The sequence below is a fragment of the Sciurus carolinensis genome, chromosome 8, assembly GCF_902686445.1.
Source record: "Sciurus carolinensis chromosome 8, mSciCar1.2, whole genome shotgun sequence".
Taxonomy (NCBI): Eukaryota; Metazoa; Chordata; class Mammalia; order Rodentia; family Sciuridae; genus Sciurus; species Sciurus carolinensis.
Window position 1 is genome coordinate 24,897,497 of NC_062220.1, and position 27,091 is coordinate 24,924,587.

Below are 27,091 nucleotides of genomic sequence, written 5' to 3' on the forward strand. Positions count from 1 at the left end.
CATCTGTCTTCATAGGCCCAATGGGCAAGTTAAATGGGGATGTGTTAGGGATCATCTCTGTCTTAGTGGACTCCTAGTCTCAGGAATGAGGTATTGCCTTTAGTTTGCCGGTGATAGTACAGGAGTTCTAAAGGCTTGCACTTGGCCTTTCCTACCACGATAGCCCTCACTTTGTGAATAAAGAAAACAAAATGGGGATTCTGCACATTGCTGAACATACCTGTGCCAGTTATACATTACAGACCCAGGGAAATGACTAGAGGGTGATCGTGGGAACTCACTGGACCACTGCAAAAGAAACCTAAGAATTCCATGGATCTTCTGATTAGTGGGCCACAGTATTCAGGAATTAGTATCAGTTTCAATTTCCCCTAAAACATTTATTTCTTCCAATGCACAGTCACCCAGTAAGAGAGCTGTAATTTCTATTAGAGGAACCTAGGAAGATTCATAATAGAAATGATTGACTGTGCAGCAAGTTTCTTTCCGAAGGAGACCCTGATCCTCTTTATGCAAGGGGCTCTTGATCTATGACCTTTTTTCCAGTCTGGAAATTGGTTGAAGGGGTGATTCATTTGAGAATTCTGTTCAACAGGCCCAAAGCTTTTCCACTTACACAAATTAAGTAAAACTTTAGTGACAAGGGCATATCTTCATGGTAGAATGTATGCTTAGCATATGCAAAGCTCTGCATTCAATACCCAGCACTGCAAAAGCAAACAAAACAGATGAAACACAAGAAAAAAACAAAAAACCAACTTTGGTAGGCTGCCCATCTCTTCCAGTTCTAGAAACACCATGATTAGCTGGCCAGTTCCAAAGATCTCTGCAGGTTAGACTATTCTGATTATTCCTTTGAATCCTCTGCCAATTATCCACATTCATATTTTCTTTGCTCATTAAGTGCTACCTCCTGGTTCTTGCCACCCTCAAATCCCTTGAACCATCTCCCCTGAATTCAGGAAACCCACTTTAATGATAACATTTTCCACCATCTTTCCTGGCCTACATAGAATAGCCAACACAGAGTTCCTTAAGGAAAGTGGAGCTCTCCTTACAAATATATTTCTTTCTGCCTTGGAGACCCTCCAAGGGAGGGTCCCACAGGAAAAGGTGAGTGAGAATGTCTTACATGACAAATCTACTCTTTCATTCCAATATCCATAAACCTTTGCAAACTTTCCTCTGTTACAGCGGTTCTCTTCTGGGGGTGATTTGACCCTCCAAAAACATTTGGCAATGTCTACAGACATTTTTGTAGACTCTCCTACAGCTAGGAGAGTGCTTCAGGTGGGTAGGGGTAGGGGTACGGACAACAGCTAAATGGGGCAGGACTAGGAAGAGGTTAGTGAGTCACCCAGAGCAAAAACTAGATGTCTTACTCAATGCTAGTCTTGGCTCAGATGCTAAACATCTTACAATGCACAAGGCAGCCCCCTCCTCTCAAGTATTACATGAATAATGCCCTGATTAAGTAATTCTGCTTCATATGTGCCAAGGAAACTCCAATCTAGGCCCCCTTGGGGTCTGAGTTTCAGTTAACTAACCAACCAACCAATCAAAGTCATTTCTATCAACTTGAACTGACATTTAAATCCAGAATCTTTGCTTAGTATGCTCATATCAATATATTGAGCCTGTTCCAACTTCATATTTCTTTCACTCTTATCCCATACTCTTAGGATCAATTTTCACACATATTCCCAGGTTACTACAAATTGGTTGCTATAAATTGTGAACTTGCTCCAGTCTGGGAATTGGTTGATATAAAACTGGTAAAATAATACAATTCTTCTTTGTGTAGCTTGTCTCTTCACAGGTTCTACTTTGTACCTCATTCTCTAGGGCCTGCTTTAACTTGGATTTTACAGACCTAAGAATAATGAAAAGTAGTGAGGATGGGTCCTTCAGGGACTTTCAGCCCCTTTGCAAAGCATCTACCTCAGGGAAACGCCATTATGGCTTCTTGAGGCAAGGAGAGTCTTTCACAAATTCTTTTGGAATGGCATGGGGAAAATAAATAAAAATATTGATGCATAATTAAATTTTACATTTCAAATATGATTACTTGTTTACAGATGTGGTTTCATTTTGCAAAAATAGATGAAATTTTTCTCCTTTTGAAAAAGAGGATGGATATACATTGGGTTTCATAGACTACATTAATTCTACTTTGAAATGTATTTGTGATAGCAATTGCTGGAGTTGTGTCAGTTGATTATGGAATTGTGACTCACCTTTTCAAGGTGATGTATTTGTAATAGGACTCTGTTCTCTGTGATACTTTTTATGGGCACTCCCCATGATTGAAAACCTGTGATTAGAAGCTGGAGTTGCAGCTCAGTGGAGAGCGTTTGCCTAGCATGTGTGAGACACTGGGTTTGATCCTTAGCACCACATAAAAATAAAGGCATTGTGTCCATATACAACTAAAAATAAAAAATAAAACAAAAACCTGTGATTAAACTATTTAATCCATGGAAAGAATTTGAATCCTTGCATCTAGAATGGAGTTATGCTTATAAGAGTGTTCAAATGTTCAAACAAACATGCTGTGGGCACCCTTTATATGTCAGGCACTGTGCTAAGTTCTGGAGCACAAACATGAATGAGACAGTCTTAGCCGCAAACTTAGGAGCGCATAATCTAACTGCAAGCTTAGCTGAATTGTTTAGATTAGAAATAGGAATTAGGCCCTGCTTTACCAATGACAAAGAGGTGCAAATTTGAAAAGAATCAAGATAATTCTTGATTCTTTAACATACCAGGTTTTTTTTTAACATACCACTTTTTTTTTTTTTTTTTTTTTTTTTTTTTTTTTTTTTTTTTTTTTTTTTTTTTTTTTAACCAGAGATTAAACCCAGGGGCACTTAAGTCACATCCCCAACCATTTTGATTTTTCATTTTTAGGATCTCCCTAAGTTGTTCAGGGCCTCACCAAAAGAGAAAAAAAAAAAAAAAAAAGTCAAATGTTGTACAATTAGGGTACATTCATTAAAGATAATGCAAACAATAAAAAAGAATAAAACAAAGTCTTCTAGAAGTCTTCCAGAGTTTTCTCTGGGCACATACATAACACATATGTTACAAAATATGTCTGGTCTGATAAATGCATGAGCAATAGTTGAGATTTTTAAAGAACAAGGGGAAGTATTCCCTAATTGCTATTTACACTATCCTATGATCATCCTGCTAATTTTAATTAGGAAGTTTTTTTGAGATTAATTCTTAGTGTGTGCTAAAATTTTAAGTATTTGCTTTGATGTAGAACATGATGCTTATCAGAATATGTTCTGCGTAATGATTTGAAAGAGAGGTCAAGTCTGAAAAGAGGGAAAAGAAAGAATAAAGTGACTTTCAGGCAATCTTGATGGTAGGAAGCAGAAAAGGCAAAGACACTACTCATAAAAACTTGGTTAAATTTAAAAGTGGCCAAATGGGCCTGGTTTGCCTGGAACCGAGAGGGTTCCTGGCACAAGGAACTTAAAGTGCCAAAGACCAGTCAGTCTGGGACAAACTGGAGTGTTATGGAACACACACGATACACATGTCATTATAGCCTCAATGCAAAACCTTCTGGATTCTGAAACCCATCTGCCCAAGGACCTGGGTACACCACACTATATCTGGAAGGAGACAAAAGCACCAGCTACCACCTGTGGGCAGTAAACAGGAAGCTAGAAAGCAGAGAGAGGAGAAGGAGCTTTCATTGCATATCCTTTTGCATGTTCTGACTGTGAACCATGAATTATTATCCATTCAGAAAATAAATACAAAGACTCGGGGTGTTGCTCAGTGGTACAGTGCATCTCAGTGTGTATAAGGCACTGGGTTTGACCTCCAGCACCAAAATCAAACAAAAATCCAAAAATTATTAGGAAGGTTGGGCATGGTGGCACATATTTGTAATCCCAGCAGCTTGCGAGGCTGAGGCAGGAGGATCACAAGTTCAGATTCAGTCTCAGTGACTTAGTGAGGCCCTAAGCAACTCAGTGAGACCCTGTCTCTAAATAAAATATAAAAAGGGCTGGGGATGTGGCTCAGAGGTTGAGCTCCCTAGGTTCAATCTCTGATACCAAAAAAAAAAAAAAAAAAAAAAAAAATTATTAAGAAAAATGTGATCAGAATTAATTTGAGGTCTTATGCAACTGGTATATAATTAAGTTTCCCAGTAATTTATAAAATCAGTGGTTTCCAGTATCACTTGAATTTGATCCCTTTCTTTTTTTGGTCACGTATATAATATTGCTAGGACTGAATTATGGTCCCCTGTTCCAAATTCATATATTGAAGCACTAACTCCCTGTGCGATGGTATGTGGAGATGAGGCCTTGGAGAGATATTAGATTTAGAGGAGTTCATGAGGGAGGGACCCTCACGATGGGATTAGTGCCCTTCTAAGAAGGGACATCAAAGAGCTAGTCAATATTCTCTTTTTTCCCCTTGTTCTTTCGTGTGAGGACCTATCGAGAAGGCAGCAGTCTGCAAACCAGGAACAGAATCAGCAGCGCATTGATCTTGGACTTCGCAACCCCACAAGTGGTGAGAGAGAATGTTGAAGCCGATGGTATTTTGTTATGGCAGCCTGAGCTAAGACAAATATTCCTTCTATACGTATGAGTTCAAACTGTAGGCACAGCAAGGAATACTCTAGGAAGATAAAGTTCTTTGGAAATATCTACTTTGATAGTCTCCAAAGTGGGATATTGATTTAGCATGAGGGGGAACGCCTCCTCACAAAGGTGAAGGGATTTAACTGGCCGTAGGAAAATCACTTTTGTAATATCAAGTCTCTGTTCTAAGTGAAGGGTGCCTGAAAGTTGGGAAACACTGTGTAAATAAATTTTTATTACTTAAAATAATAATAATAACAATATTATTATTATTATTATTATTATTATTATTATTGAGCCCAGGTGTGCTGTACTGCTGAACTATATTCCCAGCCCTTTTAAAAATTTGAAACAAGGTCTCTCTAAGTTGCTCAGGCTGGCCTTACACTTGTGATCCTCCTGCCTCAGTCTCTAACTGAAACGAATTTTTTTCTTCCTTTTTTTTTTTTTTTGGTATTGAGAATGGAACCCAGGGGATCTACCACTGAGCTACATCCTCAGCTTATTTTATTTTATTTTATTTTTTGCTTTGAGACAGGGTGAGATTTTTAAGTCCTATGTTATTTAGTTTTTCAAATAGTTAATTTTTTAACCCCAAGACATCTTTTCAGGTGAAACATCTCTAAATTTGAAGCAATGGATCCATTTTTAATGTAAAAAAACTAATTTCAGATTAAATATATATTTATATTATATATTTATTATATATAAACATAATTTATATATAAATGTATAATTTTCTCTATATTTCTGAAATTTTTGGACACTCCTTAATGTTTTTATTGTATTTTTAAATATTAAAATTAGACTCATTGCTTTAAATTGTGAGTTGTCCAAGGGTTAAAGAGAAAGATATTGATCATATTATTTGAAAGGCTGACTACCATAGTTCTAATGCAAATTTGTCCCATGTTTCCCAACTTTTTAGACTCATTGTACTTTATATATACGAATCCATTTAGTCCTTTCAAGGATGACCTGAGGCAGGTACCATTATGATCCTTACTTCACAAATGAGGAAACTAAGACAAAGGAGGTTGCCTAACTTCCCCAAGATTATGCGGACAGACACAGCTAGGAAGCTACCAAGTGTGGGTTTAAACCCAGCAACACAAGTTCTACATGTGTGCTCATAACCCCTGCACCTTACTGCCTCCCAAAGGAAAAGTGTATCTGAAGCAGTAGAGACTTGGAGCTGACCAAGTCTAGGACGCATTCAGAGTCTGATTCTAGGGGAGGGAAGGAGGCTGATACTAAACATGCCCTGCTTCCAGATTGTACTCAAGTGGTACTTAAGTCTTCATCTAGCTCATTTATGATTAAAGAACACATTGCTAATGAAAAATGTATTTTAATATTTGCACACACCCCCATCTCCATTTCTAATTACTGCCATTTTCTGGAGGAGTTTTTCCTTCTGTTTTTTTCTTTTGTTGCTGAGGATTGAACCCAGGGATGCTCTACCATTGAACCACATCCCCAGTCCTTTTTACTTTTTATTTTGAGACAGGGTCTCACTAGACTGCTGAGGCTTACCTGGAATTTGTGATCCTCCTGCCTCAGTCTCCCATATTGCTGGGATTACAGGTGTGCCCCACTGTGTCTGGCCAAACAGTAAGTCTTAACTCCACCAGAGGAGAAAGAAATATACCTCCCAGGAAGAGTCCTGCAAAACAGATAAACTTCAAAACAAGCCTAAATAATGTTGCAGACTTTCTTGCACCTTAAATTCTTCTGATGGACAGATGATTGAATTTTCTTTGTCCTACAATGTCTTAAAATTTTGAATTTGAGTACCTTTAACTTGGGCTTACTCTCTCCAGTTAGCCATCCTTTCTACCACTCCTCGTTGCAAACGTTACATTAGCTCCCTGGCCCTAGTAAGCACTTAAGATTACTGGCTCAGTGTGCAACTTTGCCTATAGGCTTATGAAAAACAGGACATACAGGGAAATAGAAATCATTTATGCTGCTAGAGTGATAGTACCATGACTGGCCAGAGAAGAATGGCTCAAAAGAGTTGGGGACATGTTCTCAGTGGGGCTAGGACTGGCAAGAGGTAAAGTTTAAAGGACAGGAATATGTTGCATGGGAATCTGACACATGTTGTGGGAATGGTGAAAAGATGATCCTGACAACCGTAAATTGTGGAAAAGGCCCTGGGAGATTTTGAAAGATCTACAAGTCGGCAAATGAGTGAAGTTCCAGGTTCTTCCATGCTGGCTCAAGAAGACAAAAGCAGCCTGGTCTGTTAGAATCATTGGAAAATTCCACTTGTACTCGGTCTCCGCCGACAGTGACATTGTTATAGATCACAGTGGATAGAGGAGACTCAGCATGCTGAGTTGGGTGAGGCAGCAGGGAGGAACATCATGGGCAGAAGGGAGACTGTGTGCCTTTCAGAAGGAGGAAGAGCCAGAGAAACGGCATGACCTTGAAAACCAGAACAGAATGAATCTAGGAGCAAGTAATAAGTTTGGGGCAAAAAAAAAAAAAAAAAAAGTGAGGGGGGCTGATTGGAAAGGTTTCAAAATGCTTCTAAAAGGTTCAGAGGGTGTGAAGTGGGACACACACACAAAAATGTGTTATCTGGAGCCCTGGGGTGCTTTGGGGAGATGTTCTGTCTGTAGGGTATCCGGGACTGGAACATGGGTCAGAAGAGCAGCTATAGATGCAGAGGGGGAGGAACGGATCCAGCAGAATCCAAGCAGCACCTATGGTTTTAACGCATCCCCCAAAGTTCACGTGTTGGAAATGCAACAACATTGGGACCTGGGGCCTAAGAGGGATTTAGGTAACGCGGGCTCTGCCCTCATGCGTGAATTAAGGTCATCATTGAGGGAGTAGGTTGGTTATTGTGAGAGTGGGTTTGTTACAAGTTTGGCTTCCTCCTGCTCTCTCTCTCTCTCTCTCTCTCTGTCTCTCGCTCTGATTCATGCATACCCGCTTGCCCTTTTGCATGTTATGACCCAGTAAGAAAGTCCTCAGCAGATGTGGTCCTTTAACCTTGGACATCCCAGTCTCCAAAACTATAAGCTGAATAAATTTCTATTGTTGATAATTCACTCAGACTGAGGTATTCTGTACAGCAGAAGAAAACAGTGAGACAGGGAGGGAGGTTGGTCTTTGTAGATTAGGGTCTGGTAGGAGAAGAAACTGGCCAATCCAATTGTAACCTCAGGGGTGGCATTTGAATTCAGTGGCATATCAAGAGCACAGTCAAACACAAATGGGGTAGGCCAACTGTACACTTCTGTGTCACTCGAGGGATTCTATAAGTTCTCACCATTCTCTAATCCCCATTACTGAAAGGTTGAGGTATGGAAACACTTTGTTTTTATTTATTTGTTTTGTTTCGGTGCTGGGGATTGAATCTAGGTCCTCAGCTAACCATGCACTCCACCACAGAACTATACCTCCAGCCCTCCTCAAATTACTTTTTTTAAAAAAAATGCACCTATTTCTGAGAGGGATACCCAGTCTGATATCTGCACTTCATAGTTTAGGAGTGATACATTAATCAAAACTTTTATTCTGTATACACTCCATTCAAGCCACCAGAAATCAAAGGATGACAGTTCACGTAGAATCTCATGTGCTTGAAATTTGGCTACTCTGATTTGGGGGTAAAATTGTTTCAAACTCTTACATCTGTAGAACTTAATCCTTGTCTGTTGTTTTTCCAGGCTCCGTATTCATTCTCCCTTCAGCACTAACATGCTAAATTTCCTTAGGGAAATACACCACCTATCATCTCAGGCTAAGCAGGGGACAGATCTATCCTTAGGTCTGGGGTTTGAGAAGTGGACTCTGTCCTGGCCAATCAGAGCACAGGGATGGACATACAATTCAAGTTGGTTCAATCAGAATTAAGCCTAGAATTTGGTGGGGAAGGGAAGCCACTGAAAGAGAATCTCTCTCTCATTGCTGGGACTCCCAGCATTATTGGACCTGTTGCTGCAGGGAGCCACCCTCAGGGATCCTGAAGGAAGAAGGTCACACTGGAAAGAGGCAGAGCTAAGAGAAAGGATTAAACCAAGTCCTGATGACATTGTTTGTTTGAGCCACAAGATCCAGTTGTGACTGAATCAGCCTCAGCCTTACACTTTTCAGTTATGTGAGTTGATAAAATCATTGTTTTTAATTTATTGGTTCTTTTGTTCGTTTTTTGCCCATGTTGGATAAAATGGGCTTTCAGTCACCTTGCAGAAGGAAAAGCTCTGACCTGCATACCGTTCCTCCCACTGGGTGCTGCCAACATCAAGAGGGTTCACCTTCTCTTAGTTCATCGCACATGCAAAACGGCCATGAAGTAGCCAGATCTAGGCCGCCTGTTTTTATAGCTTAGCTATTGACTTTTTCTTTACCTCTGGCAATTGCTGATGACCTCCTTTTAGCAGCTCCAGCAGGGAGAAGCACAGTGGGGCTTCTTTAAAGGTGAAGCCAGATGGCCCATTATGTGGACAGCTAACCACGGTTAACTACGCAAACACAGCTGGCCCAAGCAGTCCCCAGGCAGATGCCGTATGTGGAAAGCCCCTCCAGTAGCGCTTAACTCTAGAAAGAACCCACCACTATTTCCCTGCTGAGGTGGGAAATAACCCTAAGAAATGTGACTCTCTAAGCTCAGGACAACCAAGGAATGAGTCAGCCTTATGGAGAAAACCCCTGCTTCCTTCCTAGTGTGTGACTCACGATCTCCGTCAGGCAGCCGCCCACAGTCTCCAAGCCAGTTAGGCCTCTGCATTTCTTTAAAGAGCATAATAATACCTTATATCTGAAAAGCACTGTACCTCTTTCAAAGTACTTGTGCATTCATTATCTCATTAGGATAGCAGATTTGCTATTTTTTCTTCAGATTCATTTTTTTTTTTTTTTTTTTTTTTTTTGAAGACTCAAATCCAGCAGAGAAATTTTTTATCTGGCTTTCAATGAGTTTTGAGAAGAGAAAATCAGAATTCATTCCAAGAGCGAAGCTTTTCTAGAGACACGAAGATAATCTTTCTCTCCTATGCCCAAAATAACAAGGGGGCAGAGGCTAGATTCTAGAGGAAAAACCTTGAGTGGCAGTTGAAACCTAGATTTTAGTTCCAAATCTGCCACTAAGTAGCTATGTGACTTGGACAAGCCCCTTAATCTCTTTGAACCAGTTTCTTCCTTGTAAAACACAGCGTCCAGACTTCCTGGGGATGTTGGCTTTGATATTTTCTGAAGGCCTCAAAGTTCTGAGGTCTCATGGCTTGGGGAACTGTAGGGTTGGAAGGAACTGATTTGTAAGCAAGTGGGGACGTGTTTACATGAGCAGGTGCCACTGTACGTGCAGGGGAGAGCCCTGTCCTACTGTCAGGAGGCTCAGCACAGTGGGACAAAAAGCTGAGCATTCAGCTCAGAGACCTATTTCTCGGAGACCCAAAGTCCTCCTTAGACCCATGGCTGCTGGTGGCAGATGACTGATGGTAGTTTGTTGGTTAAAAAAAGGGTGAGTGCCCAACCACTGGCTGAAGTGTTGCCTCTTGAAATGTTAGGATACTCTGCTGTTTGTGGGAAGAGGCATGGGTGGATGTCAGATTTCTTGGAACAGAAGGTGAGTGGCACCCTGGCATTTTCCTGGAGACAAGACCTGTGTACAGTTTGGCAGGCAGGGCAGTGGGCCCAATTTAGCAGTACAGAGACTGGTGCAAGACTTTTTGGGGTTTTTTTTGGTACTAGAGATTGAACCCTAGGGGTGCTTTACTACTGAGCTATATCCCAAGAACTTCTTATTTTTTATTTTGAGACAGAGTTTCATTAAGTTGTGAGGGTCTCCTTAAGTTGCTGAGGCTGGCCTTGAACTTGCGATCCTCCTGCCTTAGTCTCCCAAATTGCTGGGATAAAAAGCATGCCCCATCATATCTGGACTTTTTACTTTTTCCGAGTTCAACTTTCTCTTTATAATACTTTCCTCTGACAAATGCCTTCTACACCCTACCATCATGAATCCCTTTTTGTCTAACTATACTCCCCAATATGTCCTGGTTCTTGCTTCCATTTCCAGTGAGAAACTAGGATGTCAGTGGTTCATCGTATCTCACTAGTCACTGAATTATGTATTCTTTGAGAGCAGGAATTATGATAAATCAGACTGCCCCCCCATGCACACCTCATTCAGCATCGTTTTGGCTCTGGACCCTCCTTCAATCTATTTCCCCAACCCATGCATCACACAGAAAATTAAAACAATGGATTAGCCAGGCATTGTTGGCATGCCTATAATCCCAGCTACTTGGAAGGTTGAAGCAGGAGGATTCCAAGTTTGAGGCCAGCCTTGGCAACTTAGCAAGACTTTCTCAAAAACAAAATAAAAAGGGCCGAGGACATAGCACCTGCCAAGAATGTACAAGGCCCTGGGTTCAACCCTCAGAACCATTAAAAGCACAACCAAAAAGCAAACAAACAAACAAAAATCCTAACAAATTACCACCACCACTAATAATAACAAACCCCATAACTATTCCATTGTGTATCCGGTCTCCTCAGGAAGTTTTTTTAAATTTCTAAACAAATTCATTCCAAAGAGTTGATAGTTGCTATGGCTTATTACTTGTCCACCCAACCTGCCACTACTCCAAATATTCATTTGCATTGACGAGGGATGTTGGATCTAGTTCGACAAAAAATATCCCATTCAAGGAGTAAACTTGTTTCAGAGTTCAGTGTCAGACCTATGCTGGGAGATATCTTTGTCTTAGTGCCTCTTATGGTTTGAATATGGTTTAAGTGTGTACCCCAAAGGTTTATGTGTTGGATGTTGAAAAGTGGTGGCCCCTTTAAGAAGTGGGGCTTCATGGAAGTTAATTAAGTCATGGGGGCATTATCCTTGGAAGGGACTAATGCTGGTCTTCTGAAGCAAGTTCTCATGAGAGTGAGTTGTTATAAAAAGAGAAAAACTTAGGGCTGGGGTTGTGGCTCAGTGGTGAGCACTTACCTGGCATGCGTGAGGTACTGGGTTCAATTCTCAGTACCACATATAAATAAATACATAAATAATATCCATCAACAACTAAAAATGCATATATTTAAAAGAAGAGAGAGAAAAACTGGTCCCTCCACAATCTCTGACTTCCTTTCTCCTCATGATAGCTTCTGCACACATTTTTACCATTGTGATGCCTCTGGCCATGAAATTGTCACCAGAGCCAAGTAGAAGCCAGTGCCATGCTCCTGAACTGTTACAACTGTTGATTACCTAAACCTCTTTTCTTTATAAAGTACCCTACCTCAGGGATTTTGTACAGCAACAGGAAAAGTCTAATGTATTATCTTATATTAACTAGAAAAAGTTGAGTACTGGTGAAGTCAGAGCTGTTGGTGTGTAGCCTGGCCAGGTAGGCCTTCCCCTGACCCAGAAGGGCCATCCTACTCACAATTAGGAATTTTAAAATCTGCTATTTTAGGCCAGGTGTGGTGATGCACACCTGTAATCCCAGACACCCAGGAACTGAGACAGGAGGATCACAAGTTTGAGGCCAGACTCAGCAACTTAGCAATACCCTCTGCAACTTAGGAACACCCTATCTCAAAAATAAAAATAAAGAAGGATACAGTCGCACTCACCTGTTATCTCAGCAGCTCTGGAGGCTGAGGCAGGAGGATCGTGAGTTCAAAGCCAGACTCAGCAACTTATCGAGGCCCTAAGTAACTCAATGAGATCCTGTCTCTAAATAAAAATACAAAAATGACTGGGCTGAGGTTGTGGCTCAATGGTAGAGTACTTGCCTAGCATGAGCGAGGTACTGGGTTCCATCCTCAGCACCACATAAAAATAAATAAATAAAATAAAGCCATTGTGTCCAACTGCAACTAAATATCTAAATATAATTTTTTTAAAAAAATACAAAAAAGGGTTGGGAACTTAACTTAGTGGTTAAGTGCCCCTGGATTCAATCTCTGGTACCCCCAGAAATAAAAAATAAAAATAAAGGGATGGGGATGTAGCTTAGTGGTAAACAGTTCCTGGGTTTAATCCAAGTGAAATGAAGGAAGAAAGGAAGAGAGGAAGGAAAGAAAATCAATCTGAAACTTTAGTAGCCAGAACAAAATCTGCCACATTGCATTTTCCAGTTTCCCTGCCTTCCATGATGTTGTTTTGTTATTTCTGGGATCCTCTCTCTTCCCTCTTAAGTCCTGGCCCAGCCTCAGATGCTGCAGTTCTGTATGGGCTTGACGCTGGGGTGCAGAATCTCGTGCCCTCTGAAAACTCCTCTAGATCTGCCTGCCATGTGATCTCCCGCATGCCATCCCTAGGCCTCTCACAGAGCCCTGCAGTGCTCACCCTCTAGCCTCAGGACATCATGAAGGCTTAAAACAAGATCAGAAAAAGGGACCAGAATTCCATTAACTAAGACCAAATTCTATTTAGCAGGAGACCAGCTGAGTCCAGGAACTTCCAGATGTATGTTACAAAGGGCAAGTTTTTATTCTAGTAGTTTGCCAACTCTGAATGTTGGTCTAAGACCAGTATTCTCTGCCACCCACCTAGCCCTACACTATTCCTCAAAATAAAGTCGAGAATGTCCCGTGAAAAGGAACATGACTCAGATCTCCCTCAATATGGAGGTCAGCTCAATTCTTTCTTTTCTTTTTTTCCCTTGTGCTGCTGGGTTGGAACTCATGGCTTTACACATGCTAGGCAAGTGCCATACCACTGAGCCACATCCCCAGCCCCAGCTTAATTCTCTGAAGGGAAGGATTATAAAGGTCAGACCCAGCTCTGGAATGTCCTTTAATGGTGAGATGCTCTGGATTTCAATAGTCTGTACTGGTGTTAAAATGAAGCTATTGTTACCAGAGTCCTAGGCTAGAGGCCTGACTCCAGGAGTCCCAACAAACCAGGTCTGACCACTAGTTCCAACAATCAAATAGAAAAGGTAATAGTAGAAAGCAGGAAAGAACTTTAATTAATGCAGCCATATTGAGCCAGGTGTGGTGGTGTACTCCTGTAATCTCAGTGACTCAGGAGGCTGAGGCAAGAGGATCAGAAGTTTGAGGCCAACCTCAGCATTCTAGCAAGGAACTCAGCAACTTTGTAAGACCCTGTCTCAAAATAAAAATTAAAAAGGACTGGGGATATGGCTCAATAGTTAAGTGCCTTGGGTTCAATCCCTGGTACCAGGAAAAAAGAAAAAGAGGGGGAGGGGCATATTGGGAAGACAAATTGAGACCCAGCATCTCAACCTTGTCTCTGGGGTCCTGACAGGAGCTTTAGTATGAACAGAGGAAGAATTGGGGCAGGAGACAAGAATGGCATAATTAACTAGTCTTGGTCAAACTGTGATCTGGTCAAACATTATTTCAGTTTTTGGTTCTACAAGGTGGCTCCAGAGAAGAACTTGGCACTTGGGAGGGCAATGTCCACTTCCTGCTCAGTATGTTTAGCTATCAGACCTGTGATTTGATAGAAGGGGACAATCAATTCCTATGAAATAATTGCTCCCTCTGGTGGGGCAGGGGGCAGTCTCATCATGGGGTGATTTCCTGGAAGGTACAGAATGACTGAAGACTTCTAGGTGCCACTCCCAGGGTCTGAAACAGGATGCTGTAATGCTGAGAATCAAATGTCCCTGCAAATCATGTCTGTCCTGAAGGGGGATGAGATAGGTTGGGTAAATTTAGGGCTAATAAACCTTGTCTTACTAGTTTTTAGATGAACACTCTTTAAATGATTATCATGCCTATGTGCAGAGCTGAGCAGGAATCTGAAGACAAATAGAAAATGAAGTCAGAGATGCCGAGCTTTATCCTGATTTTAGTTATCCATCAGGAACCTGCAGGCCTGAGTGCAGAGTCACAACTTTTAGCTAGCAACTGCTCTGAGTTCCTGTTATATGGTAATAGGCAGCTCTGAAGGTGTTTGCACTGGTGTCTGAAATAAAATAGCCAAGCTAAAGGAATAATGTGAATGAACAGATAACACGAAAAAGGGTAAAATCTCTCCTGTGTGTGGAATTCTTAGATATAAAAAGGAGAGTCCCATGGGAAAACCAGTACCATTGCTCACTGTCCCCCTTACTACTCCCACAGCCCAGGGTTGAGTCTTAGTATTGGAAAGATGACAAAGCTGCTCCATTCTAGTCTCTGATTCACCCTGCCTGGCTCTGCCTGGTCCCCACCTCAACTCAGTGGTTACAAATGTGGTTCCTTTAGTCATCTTCTGCCCGGTCATCTTGACCCTTTGTGCTCCTTGACACTGATTTGGTGGCACAATAAACACCACAGTGAGTCCTCAGGAGAGGGAAGCACCAGAAACCTCAGGCAGGAATTTCGAGATTAACGATGAGCCTAAATGAGGCTGGTAGACTTGTGGGGACCATATGAAAGAAGAGATTATTAAAAAGAAAGAAGGAGAAAGAGGAATGAGAAGACTGAGGCTGAAGAAATCCTCTAACCAGTGAACCACAACCCAAGCTCATCCCCACAATCCAAAGTCATCCTCGCAGCTATTTCTGTGGCTGAGTAGATTCCTGCAGCTGCATGATCTAGGCAGACCCAGTTCAGCCACAAAACTAGAGCAGCCAAGAAGCCTTTGTTCCGAACCCCACTTCTCTAATCATAAGGAAGTTTTGTCATCACCTGTAAGCTTCCAGGTGATGTGTTTCCCAGTTTATTACCCTGGAACCAGACTTGGACTAATCTGGACTGTGGAGGAGGCTCTTTCCTCAATTCTCTGACTCACCTGCTTGCCACCAAAAGGACAAAGTGGGTCTGGGCCAGCCCTGCTATATGCAAAACTGAGTTATGCATATTTTCCCCCAGAATGATACCTTTGGGAAGTGATTATGTATTTGTTTTTTTTATTTATCTTTTTGCTTTCCAAAGGCATCTCTGAAGGATTTCTTCAGATTTTCTACAGTTCTATTTTTTAAAAAAAAATATTTCCTTTGGTATAAAATGATATACTCACTTTAGAAAAACTGGTGGGGCGGGGGGCGGGGATTGAAAAAAGAGAACTATCACAAGTGACTCTGTTGTCATTAATATACCTGTCACTTTGCTAGTGTTTGGAATATTTTTCCCCTTCTCTCCTATTTTATCATCTTTTCTCCTATGCACTCCTTTTCCTTTGAAATATTAAAGGTTTGCTTCATTTTATATATTTTTTAAAGTAATTCATGTACATGATATAAAATATACAAAATAAAAATAGTCCCTCTCCTCCACCCTTATCCCTGGTGACCACTGTTAAGTCTTATTATATCTTTAGAGAAAACAGCTTTTCATATAATATATATGACTGAGGGAGTGGGGCTGGGGGTGGAGCTCAGTGGTAGGGTACTTCCCCAGCATGCATATGCCCTGATTCAATCTCCAGCACCACTAAAGAAAAAAAAAAAATGTAGTCATGTGTGGTGGCACATGCCTGCAATCTCAGCTATCTGGAAAGCCGAGGCAGAATGATCACAAGTTCAAGGCCAGTCTTGGCAACTTAGTGAGATCTCAGCCGAAAATAAAAAATAAAAGGGTTGGGGTAAAGTGGTAAATCAGCCCTGGGTTTAATCCTTAATGCTGAAAAAAATAAAATACAGCTGGGGGTGGGGGTTGGCATGGGTGGGGCCAAGGGCAGACGGCAGATGTGTTTCTAGGAGAGTGTGTATGTGTGATCCACACGAGCATCTTCCCTGGTGTCAGGATTGCAAAATGTAAAACTTGGCATCAGAGGCAGGGTGTACCTGGCCGTGTAACTAAAATTAGTAAGAAGAAAACTGGAGAGAGGGCTAATAGAGAGTATGAATCTAGCTCTTTCTGAAGTCGATCCATGCTGCTAGCTTTCCATGGGTTAGTTGTTTGAACTCCCCAGAGTTCATGACCAATAAATACCCTTTCTACTAAAATTTACTTGAATCAGATATATGTCATATTCTAACAAATTAGCCCATTTTTGACAAGCATTTTTCTTTCCCTGTACAGTCTTCCTATCTCTAATTTTTAAGAATAAAGCAACCCCAAATTAGATAAATTGAAAAATCATTAAAACTAAAAACTTCTACATTTCAAAAGATACCATCAAGAAAGTGAAAAGATATTCCATAGAGTGAGAGAAATTTACGATCTGACAAGGGACTAGATACATGAAGTACTCTTACAGATAAGTAATAAGATGACAATTAGCTGGGATGTAGCAGATGACAATTGCTTCAGTGGTAAAACAATTTGCCTAGCATGCATGAGGCCCTGGGTTCCATTCTCAGCAAAGGGCAGGGGGACTTAACCCAAATAAAAAATGGGAAGATTTCAGCAGATATTTCTTCTAAGAAGATGTACAAATGTCCAATAAGCATATAAAAAGATGCTTCACATAATTAGCCTCCAGGGAAATGTAAATCAAGACCATAATGAGCTGGGTGCAGTGGTGCACACCTGTAATCCCAGCAGCTTGGGAGACTGGCAGGAGGATCACGAGTTCAAAGCCAGCCTAAGCAACTTAACAAGGCACTAAGAAACCCAACGAGACCCTGTTTCTAAATAAAATATAAAAAGGGCTAGAGATGTGGCTCATTGGTTAAGTGCCCCTGGGTTAAATCCTTGGTATTTTTAAAAATATTATTTTTTAGTTGCCAATGGATCTTTTAGTTTATTTATTTATTTATATGTGGTGCTGAGGATTGAACCTAGGGCCTCACACATGCTGGGCAAGTGCTCTAACACTGAGCCTCAACTCCAGCCCAATCCCTGGTACTTAAATACACACACATACACACACACACACACACACACACACAGGCACACACACAGGAACACAAAATCCATATTGAACTTCACAGTCACCACGATGGCTATATGAAAAGACAAATAATAACACCTGCTAACGAGGACGTAGGGAAACTGGAACCTTTATACACTATTGCTAGAAATGTTAAATGGTACTTTGGCAAACAATCTGGCAGTTCCTCAGAAGGTTAAATATGGAGTTACAAATCTAGTGATTCCATCTCTGGGTGTATCTCCAAGAGAAATGAAAACAGGTCCACAGAGGCACTTGTACACGAATGCTCACGGCAGCATCACTCATGATAGCCAACATGATAGCCAACTCATGATAGCAACTCCAGTGTCTGTCAACGGATGAACAAATTTAAAAAATGGGCCTATACAATAAAATATTTTTCAGCAATAAAAAGTACTGGAACATGCAATGACTTGGAGAAGCCTTGAATACATCATGCTAAGCCAAAAAAGCCAGTCACAGAAAGCCACATATTAGACAATTCCACTGTATGAAATGTCTAGAAAGGCAAATTCATAGAGTCAGAAGTAGATCCACCTATGAATGGGGGCAGGCAGGGAACTGGAAATGAATGACTGCTCATGGGTGCTGATGAAAACATTCTGAAGCTAGCTCTGGTGACGGTTGTGAAACTTTGTGAATGTTCTAAAACCACTGAAGTGTACACTTTAAATGGTCCAATTGAATAGTATATGAATTCTGTCTCAATGAAGCTGTCATAAAAAAGAATGACTTATTGAGTGGATGTATCAATGGGATTATTTGCATAGTTGTCAGGTGCAAAGTTTCCCTCTATTATTATTTTTTAATAGACACCATACCTTTTTTATTTATTTATTTTTATGTGGTGCTGAAGATCGAACCCAGTGCCTAACTGGTATTAGGCTTAGCTCTATCACTGAGCTACAACCTAGCCCCTCCCTCTATTATTAATACTGCTTTGTGTTTCACATCATTTAATAAATATTTACAGGGTATCAGGTGTGTTGGGAATATTAAAAAAACATAAAAGCGGGCTGGGGAGAAACTCAGTTGATAGAGCGCTTGCCTTGCAAGCACAAAGGCCCTGGGTTCAATCCCCAGCACCGCAAAAAAAAAAAAAAAAAAAAAAACCATAAAAGCATCTCAGGCACAAAATGTTGATAAGTGGACAAAGTAGATTGTAGTAAGTGCTCCTGAGAGGCAGGCTTGCTATCAAGGGCTGTGCATCCTAAGGAGTCTTCACCGAGGAGGTAGAAACCTGTGCATCTTGAGGGAGAAATGAAAACAGAGCCCAGGTGAGCACTTGCCATGACGGGCTCTATTCTAAAAGCAGAACATCAAAGACAGGACTTCCAGAATGGAGAGGAAAGAATCAGAGAGATCCTCTTCCCAGCAAAACAACAACTTGACTGCAAAACTGATGAAATGCAACAAAACACAATCATAGAAAATCCTTGGAAATGTTTCTAGGGACATAGAACAAATAAAGAAATATTATCCAACATAACTCCAATCTTGGTAAGAACAACCAGTCTGTGGCATTTGAGCCGTGACCTGTTCCCTCGACCCGTCTTTCCTGGCTCCTTGTTAAGGAAGTACCCATCAACTCTATTCTCAACAAGAAGACTCCTCCCAGTTCCCAGACTGGGGCTGCAGTTGTACCCTGGGAAGGACAGGCTTTTTTTGCAGGGGAGGGGCTTCTCATCCCCCCAATCCTCTGCTGCAGAAGCACGATTCCACGCAGGATCCAGTCTCCCTTTTCCTACCTGACCACACTGGTGTGAAACTCTATGCCAGGCATAGCAGACTGAGAATAACGGGGCCCCATCACTCTCCCACCCTCCTGCTACCCAGTTATACAGCAGAGGTTCTGTACTGCCGGGAGGGAAAGGCAAGCAGAGATCAGTGGTTTCCACCTTCCTCCCCTACTGCCCACTCACTCCAGAAATAGGGGACCCCCCAGCGCTAATGCAGTGGCACAAGGGTTCTGCCAGGAGGATTGGCAGCTCATAAGGACAAAGAGCTTTAGATCGCTGCTTGGGGACACAGACTACGCTGGAACAGAGCCTGGAGAGCCGCCTAAGAGTGTCATGGAAAACAATAGAGACTTTGATGTAGAGCAATTAAAGAAGGCTGGGAAGTCCATGAAGCAGCAAAAGGGCAGACAGTTAGAAATGTAGTAGAGAACCAGGGAAGGACAAGGAAGAGCCCTCCTGATATCACAGTCAACTCTAGGACTCAGGAAAGCTGGGCGCACATGCCTCATTGTGCTGGGTAGTATTGAAAGTATCCTGTAGCCTCACACAAAATTATTAACACAGGACGGGAGCCTCATTGGCACAAAGGCCTTAAACAGAACCTCTGACCAAACATCAGCCCAACAATAAATTACTCTGAACAAGGATGACTCCGAGGAGGACAGAATTGAAAATAAAATCACACTCATCTCTGATAACTGGGAAAACTGAGGGCATGCCCAAGGCTGTGCTCTGTCATGAGTGGTCAGAGGGGGAACTCCAAGCTACTAGGCCCTGGCTAGACATGGGACAAGAAAGTAAACTCCTTGAGCTGCAAAGTTTTGCCCCAGGTTGGACCATACTCAGCATCTCATTCGCAACTGTGGTGGCACACACCTGTCAACTTCTAGCAACTTGGGTAACAGAGGCATGAGGATCACAAGTTTGAGGTAAACCTCAGCAACTTAGCAAGAACTTGTCTCAAAAAGGGCTGGGCATGGTGGTGCACACCTGTAATCCTAGAGGCTTGGGAGGCTGAGGCAGGAGGTTCGCAAGTTCAAAGCCAGCCTCAGCAAAAGTGAGATGCTAAGCAATTTAATGAGACCCTGTCTCTAAATAAAATATGAAATAGGACTGGAAATGTGTCAGTGGTTAAGTGCCCCTGGGTTCAATCCCAGTACCCCCCCACAAAAAAATAAATAAATAAAAAGGACTGGGGATGTAGCTCAGTGGCAAAGGGCCCCTGGATTTAATCCTTAGTACCAAAAATAAAGAAGAAGACATAAGATTATGATGGTTCCTAAATCCACCAACTGGTATCCTTACAAGGAGCTGGGCACAGGGATGCCTGCCTATAATCCCAGTGACTAGGGAGGCTGAGGTTGGAGGAGGACTGGAGGCCAGCCTCAGCAATTTAGTGAGACCCTGTCTCAAAATTTAAAAAAATAAAAAAATAAAAAAGACTGGTGATGTAGCTTAGTGGTAAAGTGCCGCTGGGTTCAATCCCTATTACCTGACCTCCCGCTGCAGAAAGGAGGACACATAGAGACACAGCACTCACAGGTACACAGGGAGAATGTAACGAGGAAGGTAGTTATTGGAGTGATACATCTACAAGCCAGGAACACCAAGGATCGCCAGTAGCTACCAGAAGCTAGAAAGGGATCTCCAGAAGGAATTAGTTTCACGGACACCTTGATTTTGGGCTTCTGGTCTCTTGAAATATGAAAAAGAAAAAATCCTGCAGTTTTAAGCCACCCAGAATGTGGTCATTTGTTATAGCAACCTTGGGAAACAAACACAGTGCCAAAACCATTCAGCAGGGAAGGAATAGCCTTTTCAACAGAGTGCTGAGACAACTATCTATATGCAAAAGAATGAGGTCGCACCCCTACCTCACATCACATACAAAAATTAACTCCAGGTGGATCCAAGGCCTAAATAGAAGTGCTGAAATGTCAGAACTCTTATAAGCAAATATAGGAGCTGATCTTCATGACTTTGGATTAGGCAATGTTTTCTTAAATATGAAACCAAGAGCAAAAGCAACAAAAGAAAACAGAGAAATTGGAGTTATTAAAATTAATGTTGTTGTGCTTTAAGAAACACCATCAAAAGAGTGAAAAGACAACCCATAGAATGGAAGAAAATAGTCGCAAATCATATTTTCAATAGAGGACTTGTATCTAGAATATATTTAAAAATTCCTATAACTCAACAATAAGAAGACAAATAACCCAATTTAAAAATAGACAAAGGAACTAAAGAAACATTTCCCCAATGGCATGTGCCAGGAAGCACATGAAAAAGTGCTCATTGTTGGTAATAAATTGTCATCAAAGGGTGAATTTTGTGGTACTGGGTTATATATTGTTAAAAAAGCAATTGCACAAAATAATATGTACAAAATTGAATTGTTGGTCCTATACTGTGTAAAAATGCTATATATTGGACAATAACAGTGCAAAAGAGGCAGGTGAGAGCAAAGCTGTATTTGAGTAAGGAAATGAGACCAGATGGTAACTCAAATCCATAGGAAGAAATAGAGAGAAATGAGAAGGGTAAATAATAAGGTTCATATAAAAAGCTCTATAAATATATACACCTGCTCTTTCTCTCTGTTTTCTTAAAAGCGACCATTATAACAAAGTATGTTATAATTTGGTTGTGTGTATGTTGGATTTGTAACATAATAGAAGTAACATGCATATTGATATTATCACACACACAAAAAAGAGGGAACACAGCTACTTAACAGTAAAGCTTATGTATTTCACTGGAACTATTTAAAATGTAAATGCATAGGTCTTCAGAATTTTAGAAGGATGGGCAGGACTTTCTTAGGCCAAAGAGTGCTTTTCTGTGAGTTTAAAAAGGCACTCCTTCCTCCTATCAAATGCAGCTCCAGTAGATCATGAATTGGATCAACTACCCATTTGCCCTGTGCACTGAATAAGCTGCAAATCTGTATGAGGTGGTGGCCCCAGGCATGACCCACATCTGTATTTAAAAATTATTCCTCTAGGACTGTATAGAGAGAAAAGAGGGATGGGAGGGGTGGGGGGGAAGGAAAAAATAACAGAATGAATCAAACATCATTACCCTATGTAAATGTATGATTACACAAATGGTATGCTGTCACTCCATGTACAAACAGAAACAACATGTATCCTATTTGTTTACAATAAAAATAAATAAATAAATAAAAAATAAAAATTGTTCCTCTAATAATTCTAATGTATAAGGACTGAGGGTATAGCTCAGTGGTAGAACATTTGCTTAGCATATTTGAGGCCCTGGTTTGACCCTTAGCACTGTAGTAGTAATAATAATAATAATAATAACAATAGAAATAACAACAACAACAATAACAATAACAGCAATAATGTACAACTAGGGTTGAGAACTTCTGGGTTTGGGAAGCATTCAAAAAGATTCTGAAGTATCAAGTAACTGATTAAATATGAGAAATGATGGTTAAGGAAGATTTGAAGGGAAGATTCTTGGATTTTTTAGTTCCCAAATCTGAGAGATTGGAAACAAAAATAGAGAAGCCGAAAGGGAAAACCTGATTTGGAGGGAATGAGTTCAGTTTTAATTATGTTGAATGAGGTCATGGCAAAGCAATAAGGTAGAAGCATCTGACTGACAATTGGAAGATAAACCATTTTCTGGGCTGGGACTCAGGCTCCGTGGTCAAGGGCCTGCCTGGCATGTTCTAGGCCCTGGGTTTCATCCCCAGCACTAAAAATAACAACAACAACAGCAGTTTTCAGAACTAAAAGCACTATATTTAGGGCACATTATATAGCATAAGGATAATGAAAATAGATCCTGTTCATAAATGGCCTACTCAGAGCTTTGCCAGGTGCTGGGCATTGTATGTTAGCAGCAGTAGGCATGAGGCTGAGGGAAGACATCAGAGTTATTTACTCTCCAAAACACCTGTGTTTGGACAGTAGCCTAGGCTGGGTCAGATGAAGGCATGGATTAGAAAGTGAGGCGTGCCCAGGAGGTTGGAGGTGGTCCTGCACCCAGTTATGAGGACTTAAGTAGTACTGACAAATAGCAGGTGGCTGAGAAGCATGTTGTCACCTGAGGTTCTAGGCACTGCCCTGAACCTTGAATTGTTATGGTACTCAATTCTTTCTGGATATTTGCACACGGATTAACTCCAGAACCAGGATGCAGAATTCCATGAAAGAAAGAAAAGCTCAGTCATCCTTCCTTAACTGAAGTGGCAGATGGCTGATGCCTGCCAAGGACAGATCTTCCTTCCTTCCCTCCCTCCCTCCCTCCCTCCTTCCTTCCTTCCTTCCTTCCTTCCTTCCTTCCTTCTTCCTCCCTCCCTCCCTTTCAGTTCCTAGTGGTTCCTGGGGAATCCAACAGAATGGATTCTGTGCAGCGTCTTTCAGGCCACATGAAAGGCACAAACCATTTCAGAATTTCCCAGTAGGGCAGGAAAACAAGTTGTTCTTTGATTTTTCTTGCCCCCAAAATATAAGGCTTGGATTATATTATGCAGGCAAATAGGTGACATGAAATTGCAGTGTCTTTGGTGTAGTGTTGGGGTTTAGGGGAGACACCCTAGATTTGGCTAATCCTGGGAATGGTGAGAATGGGGCTCACTGGTGAGCTTAGAACTATTGGAATTCACCTCTGGAAGGAGAGACTTTCTTTACAATGCCAAGTTAGCCAAGCAAGGCAAATGCCGAGTGCCTGTAAACTCTTCCTTCTCGCCTGACTGGGAATCTCAGAGTTAGTTACCGAGTTACTAACTCTGAAGCAATTGATGTGACCCTAAGACCTTTTATAGAATCAGCAATTTAAAAGCTGTAGCCAGACAGTGAATCCAAGGTCAAAAGTTGGGAGAAACCAGATCCTGGGCTAAATTGCAGAACTGCAGGGCAGAGAGAAACCAGTCCAATGCATGTAATGTGGGGAGGCAAGTGAATTAAACAGAAGGCAAGAACTGAATCTCTGCAGGATTTCAATCAGCTGTCTTGATGTAATGGGGACTGAGCCACCAGTGACCCAACTGGGCAGGACATGATGAGTTTTGTGCCTTTAGATTATAAGTATAGACACTTAGAGTGGACTATGAATTGTCATTCCCAAGTTCCTCTTATCTTCTACTCCTAACACCCAGGTGTGTTACTAATTATAGACATCCTTTTCAAAACCTTTTTTTTTTTGGTACTAGAGATTGAACCCAGGGGTACTTAACCACTGAGTCACATTGCCAGCCCTTCATGTGTGTGTGTGTGTGTGTGTGTGTGTGTGTGTGTGTGCACGCATGCGTGTTTATTTTATTTTATTTATTTATTTATTTTTTAGACAGAGTCCCACTAAGTTGCTTAGGGCCTCACTAAGTTGCTGAGGCTTGTGATCCTCCTGCCTCAGTCTCTTGAACTGCTTTGCAAAACCTTCTAAAGGGCTTCCCTTCTCTCCCTATCCTGTGGTCAGAGTTCCTGGGTCTCTTGTTCAGTGCCTAAGCACATACCTCTTTTTGCCCCTATCTTGCTCTAATGGAAATATTCATTTGCATGACTCTTTCGACTACAATTTATTGAGGTAGAGCCATTTCTTACAGTTTTGTTCGTGTTGAATATACTTACCTTGACATTGGGTGCATAGGGAGTACTCAATAAATACTTACAAATGAGGGACTTGTGTGTGCCCAGACGGAAGACACATAATTTAATCCTGTCCTCCTGCCTATCTGTACTCTCACTTCCCCTGGTTTTGTTCTGTTTACACTTATCTCCAGACACTTCAAGACACCTGAAGCTCCAGCTAAGAACTCACCCTCTGAGTCCACATTTTTGTACCTTCTCTACTGTTTTCCCTTTACTCTAAAATTCTCTTCCTCGTTCTTTTTTGCTTTTGGATATGTGACTTCACTCTGACCTCTCCATTCTCTGGACTGGGAGCTCCTGGGAGGCAGGACTTATTTATATTTCTCTGATCCTTGCTTTGCAGCCAGCAGAGGTATCTACCAGGGTCTGCTTGTGGAAAATGAGTTTGGCTTTGACTGAAGTGACCTTCTGATCTTCATGATGCAGCTCCTCATTACGTCTTGGTTAACTGTCACTTGTTTAGATGGATTTGCTCAGGAGAGATGAGATGAATAACTGCAGGTATAGTTTAGAAATTATCATCTTAAGTGTGGGTCAGCAAGCTGGGAGCAGTGGCACATGCCTATAGTTCCAGTGGCTCTGGAGACTGAGGCCGGAGGATTGTGAGTTCAAGGCCAGCCTCAGCAACTTAGTGAGGCCCTAAGCAACTCAGCGAGATCCTGTCTCTAAATAAAATATGAAAAGAGCTGGGGATGTTGCTCAGTGGTTAAGCACCCCTGGGTTCAGTCCCTTTTACAAAAATAAAAACAAACAAACAAACAAAAAAAAAAAGGAAAGAATGGGTCAACTACTTTCCATTTCACTGTGAAAATTCAGTTAATAGCATGAAGTCATCTTGGATTTGTGATTAGGAAGCTCTTGGCTCTCTCTTACTCCATGAAAGTCATGTGGGTTTGGAGAAGAGGGCAGTGTAGACAGACAGCTCCAACCCACTTTATTGCTTTGCTTCCTGCCCCAGCACTGGGACAATGCCAGGTCTACACAAAATTATAAAGTAGTTAAGGTTTGATTTTTTCTGTATGCCTTTTTTCCCTCTTTGTCTTCTCTGTCCCAGATTATGGATTAAATGCTTTGGCTCTTTTCCCATTCCTCCAGGATAGAAGTGAGGGAATTTGGTCAATCAGTAACCAGGGGTGGAAAATTCAAATGCATGCTGAGGCTAAAGGAAATAAGCCAAGTTGACTGGGTAGGGACAAAGTAACCTGATTAAAGAGACAGCTGCTTCCCTGCTTAGGTGGATGGTTGTTCACAGAGACCTGTGAACATAAGATAAGTCACTTTATCTTATTTTGTATAATCACCCTTGTTATGAATCTTGGCATTGTCGGGAAAGATTGTCCAAGACCCAGAAAAGGACGAAAGAGATTATTGGGTTTCATTTCAGTAAATTGCAGGGTACATTCTTATGGACTTCCCAGGGAGTTTTGGAATCTATAGGAGTTTGCATCATTGATGAAAATCTCTCTGTCTGGAGATGGGAAACGACCCTGGATTATCCAGGTGGGCCCAATGTCATCATGAGGGTGCTAATAAATGGAAAAATGAGGCAGGAGACTTAGAGGAGGAGATGTGACAATGAAAGCAGAGAATTTGGGATGATGCTGAGTTAAAAAGACTCAGCCCATCATTATTAGCTTTAAAGATGGAGGAATGGGCCATGAGCCAAGGAATACAGGTGGCCTGCAGAAGGTGAAGAAAAGAGACGCATTCTCCCCTAGTGCGTCTGGAACAAGCAGATCTGCAATACAATGATTTTAGCAAACTCCTTTTGGACTTCTGCCCTCCAGTTGTAAGAGAGTCCCAGTGATGAACTATCTGATGATAAATCTGTATTGTTTCAAGCTACTGAGTTTTTGGTGATTTGTCACAATAGCAATAGGAAACTGATACCAGATTGTTTTATCTGTTTAACCTGTAGAAGTAGAGATTAAATTGTAGCAAATCGATAGCAATACAAATGCTTCCTGTCCTTAGTAATGCAAATGATTTCTGTTCACAGATCATTAAAAATACTTTGTCCATGTGTAAGGTCCTGGACTTGATCCCCAGCACCACAAAAAACAAATGAAATTTTGTTCGATGGAGAATATAAGTCTCTATAAGTCGTATTCTCATTTGGATTGATTTAATATCTTTTGATTCCTTTATTAATTAATGAATTTTATTAGAAATTTTGATGTATGTTAATTTGTGTTTTCATAAGTTCATGCTATTAAAAACTACATTAACAATGTTATGTTCATATTCTGCATTTTTGCACCTTTCAATAAGAACTTTAGTCATAATTTCAAACCTACTTGGACATGGCTCACTAATTTGTTTTCTATTTTTCAATTATCACAAATTTCAAAAAGGCATGTA